Source organism: Rattus norvegicus, chromosome 6 (assembly GCF_021556685.1).
Source record: "Rattus norvegicus strain SHRSP/BbbUtx chromosome 6, alternate assembly SHRSP_T2T, whole genome shotgun sequence".
Lineage (NCBI taxonomy): Eukaryota > Metazoa > Chordata > Mammalia > Rodentia > Muridae > Rattus > Rattus norvegicus.
Window position 1 is genome coordinate 123358746 of NC_141539.1, and position 6385 is coordinate 123365130.

The 6385-nt window shown below is 41.8% G+C and overlaps 1 long non-coding RNA gene across 1 annotated transcript in view; it reads right to left on the reverse strand.

Moving 5' to 3' along the window:
* Positions 1 to 5537, reverse strand: part of LOC120093266 (uncharacterized) — a 28266-nt gene extending 22729 nt beyond the window's left edge. Inside the window, exon 1 of the long non-coding RNA XR_015622538.1 lies at positions 5474 to 5537. This is a non-coding gene — a long non-coding RNA (uncharacterized LOC120093266). The remainder of the gene's footprint in view (positions 1 to 5473) is intronic.
* Between the last annotated feature and the right edge of the window lie 848 nt (positions 5538 to 6385).

The window sequence follows — 6385 nt, forward strand, 5'->3', positions numbered from 1 at the left end:
AGTCAATTTAACTTGAGGAAGGAGGTTGTGGTGAATCTTCCACTGTGAGTGTTTAGGATCAACCCAAATCTGATAAGTGCATGTTGTGCTTTAATAAGAGCATATGGCTTGTAGAGAAGGTTCAGCGAATAAAAGCTAAAATGATTATTTCCAATGAAACAGGAATAACGGTTCTCCACACAGTAGCTGGTAGCTTTCAGTATTATGCAAAAGTACAAAAAGCTCCCCAGGTGATCAAAGAAAATCCTAAGCCAGGAAGACTTATTATAGTCACTTGGATTACTGTAACAAAATAGCTTCAACTTAAGACCCAACAGAAATTGATTTCTCACAGATCCAGAGGCTAGCAAGTCCAAGTTGAAGACTCTAGTAGACTCAGCATCTGATGGAGACCCATCTATTAAAGCTGTCCTCCTATGGCAAAAGATGAGCAAACTTCCAATAGCTGTCTTTCACAGGGTCACTAACTCCAATCATGAGACCTCTGCCCTCATGACCTAATCATATTCCAAAGCACTTTATCCTCACTAGCTTCTAACATAAGCATTCAGACCATAGTGCCCCTTTTACTTGGATGTGAGCCTGTACTAAGTTATTTATCCGAACGAAGATAATTTAATCAAAAAGGAAGATGTTCTGTATTTGCATTGTGATCAGGCCAAGCCTCTAGTTGGTAAGAGTCGCCAACAAATAAAACTGAGTCAATAGCAATCTGAACGAAAAAGTCAAGTATTTAAGGTCAAGGACATCAAATGCTAATACATGTCTTGAGTGTCATTACCAAAGAAACAAACTCTCTTTCTCTGAAGGAGTAGGAAAAAGAGATGCATAGTCATTGCTAAGAAAAAGTAGTGTGTACCAGATATAAATGAAAAGGTTTTTGTTTCTTCCACTGTTTGCAGCTTCCCTGAACCATTTCAGCTTTATAGTTCTCCTCTCCATTCAGTAGACCCCTTGAGGCGGTGGCCTGAATGATAGATTAAGCTGAAAGATTGAAGTAGGATGAATTCATTATAGACAGACAGACAGACAGACAGACAGACAGACATCCGGGTACACTTGGAACAGATTTACTTCCAACAGACTGTATGCAAAAAATTTCTTGATGTAAATAATTATGAGTATGTTTGTCCCCAGTCTATATCATCATTTTGTGCATTTGTAGGAAGGGAGAAAGGCAATATTTATCCCTATAGGTCACTAGATCCTAAGACAAAATTGGTAAGTCTATAACTGAACTCTATCTACGTAGGCTCCCTAGAGTTAGAAAAACTGTGGAACTCTCATTTTGTGGAACTATATAAAAGCAAGATATGTCATCTCTTTACTACTATTCTTAGGCCTGCTTATATTTGAAAATTTTGAGTAGACATGTTGAAAATATAGAAAATATCTATTCTTCTCACAGATACCAACAATTAAAACCCCTTAAAATGGAGAAAGAAAAAAAATAAGCATTTACATGTTATGTGCTTTAGTCTGCTTGGTTGTTCTATAACAGAATGCCTGGTGCTAGGTATATTATTTAGAAAGCAGATTTATTTGACCCATGATTCAACCACTAGACTACACAAAGGCAGCCAGCTATCAAATGGTTTGTGATCCTGAAAAAAATCACAGTGAAGGGGGTTAGGGATTTAGTTCAGTGGTAGAGTGTTTGCTTATCAAGGCAAGGCCCCAAATTCAGTCCTCAACTCCAAAAACAACCAACAAATGAAAAACAGCAGAAATACAGGTATCAAAGGAAACAACTTGAAGTTGTCCTGTTCAAATGATGTTGTTATGTTATGTTATGTTATGTTATGTTATGTTATGTTATGTTTGGCAAAAGCTCTTTCCTTTAGCCCATCCCAATGGTTACCCGAGAATCTCTCCTCCAGGTGCAGATCAGAAGTCCTGGAGCCACCTAACAAGTACCTCTACTATGTGTAGCAGATCCCGAACCAACCACAGAAATGTCCACATCTGAAAAGAAGAAAGGCTATCCTGAGCACGCCTCTGATATCTGTCACAGTATAATGCCTTCTCTCGACCTACTATGTAAACAAGGGGAACCTTTCCAACCTGTGTGCAGACAGATTAAGAAGTAGGAAACCTGAGCAAAATGCCACCTTTCCTAAATGAGAGACATCACTGGCTGCGATGCAACTTTTCTTCCTATTTAAAGAATGCATCAAGAGAAGGCATGAGGAGCAGGCAGCCCCCCCAAAGCAGGTGGGGTCTCTGGGAAACAGGTGCAGTCTGGGCAAAGGAATCAGAAAGCAGATGGCACTGTGGCTAGCCTGCTGATGCCATCTTGTAACTTCCCTGGGAGTTTTTCAATGTCTCAGATCTCCACAGGTAACCAGATTTTATTGTTATTAATTATAGAAGGAGTGCTTTGGAACGCATACACCATATTCATTAAAAGAGAAACTCGAGAACAACACTCCAATAAATGAACAGTCAGGTAGAGTTAGAAGGGGACAAAAAGAACTGGTGAGAAGCAGGCATCACTAAGTCTAAGATACAGGTCTCAGAGATGCGGTCTCAGCTTCAGGACGGCAGTCACACAGCCATGATTTTCAAGAGGGCTTCTTCCGCCATGCACCATCTCAACCCCCACCAGGAACACCCTTACAGAAAGATTGAGTAGAACAATTACTCTCCAAGGTCCCCTTGCCTAAAGTTTTCCAATTCTGTTAAGTTGCCATTACTTGTAGACTATATGCCAGAGTAATCATCCCAAAGAATCAGCTTTGGGCAATAAATAACGGCTTTATTGAGTGGGTATGTTGTCAGTCTTTGGGGGAAAAAGCATTCCTTAATTTTTTTTCTTGTTTGCATCGACTCCTGCCCATTTATTCTTCATCTGTCACCGTAGATCCCACCCTCTCACTCAAATCAGCTCGGGTTCCAATCTTGAGGTGACGCAAAAACAGGGTAAATAATAGACCTTCCTCTATCCAGTAAAGATAAAGGGACAAGGGCTTTGAGAAACTCTGATATTGGAAATCTGACCTTGAGACACAATTCTCCTCTTTTCTCCATGGTTCGGAAGGCGAATGCTTTATCCTGGTTACATAACATCTCAGTAATAGGCAATGAACAGCAGAGATGGGTTTGAAGCCACCCTTACCACACAGCCCACCTAGCAACCTCCTTCAACAGTGTCCTCCTGTATGCCAAGTGTGTACATGGCAGCAAAGGGTCAAAGGCGAGTAACCGAAAGTCCACAGTCAAAACAAGCTGAAAATGGACATAATACCAGGGACCAAACCTAAAGGAACCATAGGGATGGATAAATTTATGGGCTACAACAGGGAATTCTGGGAGCATGGCTTATCACCGAGAGTCAGAAAGACCTAAAACACACTTCTCGAGTGCAAAGGATCACAATAGTTTGCAAAACCTCAAGATGTGTCGGATCAAACTTGAGCGAAGAAAGGAAGCTGTAAAAGAGTGGAAATGAGTGAGGCTGTCAAAGGAGAAAGATGAATAAAGCCAGTCAGAAGGAGGACTCAGGGTCACATCAAAGTGACCAAGAACCTGAAACTAGATAGGTCGTGGGCCTAGGGGGAAACCCAACTGCTATTATTCTGCCTAAGGAGCATAGCCATACAATACCTCCTAAAGACAGACTGTTATATCCGGAGATAAGTGCCTCGCTCATCCATCATCAGAGAAGCAGAAGACGGGAACTAACTCAGAGACACACAATTGGACAATATGGAGAAACCGAGAGACTTTGGAGCACCCAATCATAACTGGGGTATCTGCATCAAATCCCTCCCCCAAGGCTCAGGGATCTATACAGAAGAGGAGGTGGAAAGAGTGTAAGAAACAGAGGTGGGGATGACTCCAAGGATACAGTCTTTCAGACACAACAGTTTGGGTGCACATATGAATAAACTCGCAGTCACTGTGGTAGCACATGCCCAAGCTGCACAGGTTGGAATCCTAGCACAGAAAAGGGGAGGTGGACACAACCTTTGGCCTTTCATCAAGAGGCTCTTTGTAATTTATACCTGCTGGAAAAAGAAAAATCTGTTGTCCTCAATGGAGTGTCACTGAGTATATCACACTGCAGGGCAGGTCCCATAGTCAAGAGTCATTGTATAAAAGCAAGCAATCCAACGTCCATGTTTTGTTTTGTTTTGTTTTGTTTTGTTTCTTTCATTTTATGGTGTTTTTGTTTTATTTAGTTTTCGTTTGTTAGTTTTGATTTTTGAGATGGGGTGGCAGTCATGAAGTGAATGGGTAAGATGCAGAGGAGAGTCTGGGAGGAAGCTCAGGAGAAGGGAAAATCATGTTCAAAATACACTATATAGAAAAAGTTAAATGAAACAAAAAATAAGTAAAAAAAAAAAACCAAAGTGTCTTTAGGCATCAAAAATCTCTTCACTGTGGGACCCTATAAAATCCAAAATAAGTTGGACACTTTCTAATTTCCAAATGGAAGAACCACAGAATAATTACAACCAGATCAAAACAAACCCCAAATCTAACAATGTCACAGCTCAACCTGGCATATGGGAGTCACTCATGCTCCTTTGGACTGCAAGGGGCTAGGGTAGCCCACCCCTTCCACTCCAAGGTTCTCCAGCTCTGCCACCCATAGAGCACACATGCATGCACAGGGACGAGCGAATACACACCAAGGGGGTGAGTCGCTCAGGCAGACTCCATTTCACAACCGCCATTATCCTTAATGGTCATCCTGCAATCCTGGCAGCTTCACTCTGCTGGGGTCCTCACTGCAACTGAGGCTTTACCTTCACCAATGGCCTCTCCTAGCCTCTCTTCATGGACTCCAAGCATTCCACATGGTACAAAGCCTCTTATTCTTCCCATGACCAACACAGCATTGATATTGCCCAAACCAGTACAACCTGAGAGACCATTAAACATTGCCAAGATCAGCTTCCAGATTAACACGTAGCCATGGCCTTAATCTGACCACAGCTTCTATTTATTGGACCTGAGGAAATACTTCCCAAAAGATTTCACTTCAGTGTTGCTGGTCTCTTACTAACCACAGATTATTCTTATCCTTAGATAGCTATCATCAATTCTCCAAGAAAAGCAAATGGTTCATCTCCACACACATACATATATAATCTGTAACATAATATGAATAGCTCTGAGACAGTCTTTGCTTCTGTCTTCACAACTTCACAGGCCAGGTCTCCATCATTTGCACCTCTTCCAACATTCCTGTCTCCAAAGCAACCAGAGCAGTTCACTAGGCTCTTATCACTCAAGGACCCTTCACAGCCCAAAGCTCAAAACTCCTTCCACTATTCTCCTCAAAACAACATGGACAATTCATCAATATCCCGGTCTGTGGTACCGATTTCTCTTCTAATGCTCTTCTCTGTTGCTATGGTAAATAGCATGATTAAAAGCAACTTTGGGGGGAAAGAGGGCTTACTCCAGCTTACAGGTTATAGTATATCAGTGAGGAAGCCAGAGAAGAAAACAAGGTTCTTACCTGGTGGAATGAAGCTCAAACCATGGAGGGACGCAGCTTACTGTACTGCTCCCTGGGGTTTGCTCAACTAACTCCTTAAATACAACCCAGGCTCACCTGCATTGGGGCGATATGGCTTGAAGTGGGCTGAGTCTCTCTAAATAACTTAGCAATTAAGAAATGCCCCACAGGCATGTCAACAAGCCAATCCAGTAGTGGGCAATTTCTCAACTGAGATTCCTCAATTCCAGGCATATTTGGGTTTGTAACAAGTTGACAAACTATGACACTACCTCACCTAGAAGGAAGGCCAAGTTGCAGGGTTGGCAGGCCCAGGACTTGGTCTACATTAATGTATATACGTGTGTGTGTGTGTGTGTGTGTGTGTGTGTGTGTGTGTGTGTGTATGTATGTATGTATATCCTAGAACTTCTTCCAGTCCAAATGCCTCCTAAGAACATGGAGAATGTCTAGGCCACTTGGAAGATATGAAGCCCCACGTAAAACTAGAAAAGGTTGCAGCCCAAGAGAGAAACAAAATGAGTCCACATCCTCTGATAACAAACAACCGGAGGTTAGATGCTAGGGCTGGGAGAGCTTGAAATAAGAGTCTCATAAAACATTTTTTATAGCTTTTTCTGTGCTTCTATTCCATAACAGACAGTAGATTCCTTGAGGGGAAAGAATATATGCTTTTCATTCTCTGAGTTCCGAGAACCTGGTCTCTGCAGACACATTAAAGTTAAATGTGTACATAGGTTCATTTTGTGGTTTTCATAAGTTCCTCATATCTATGACCACGTTTCCTCAACCCTTATGAACCCTGAGTCAAACACAGAAAATACCACTTTACAAGTGGAAAACTGAAATCTTAAAGACATCAAATGCCTTTTCTAAGACTAACAAGACCTGTCGTCGTCTTCAGCCTCGGCA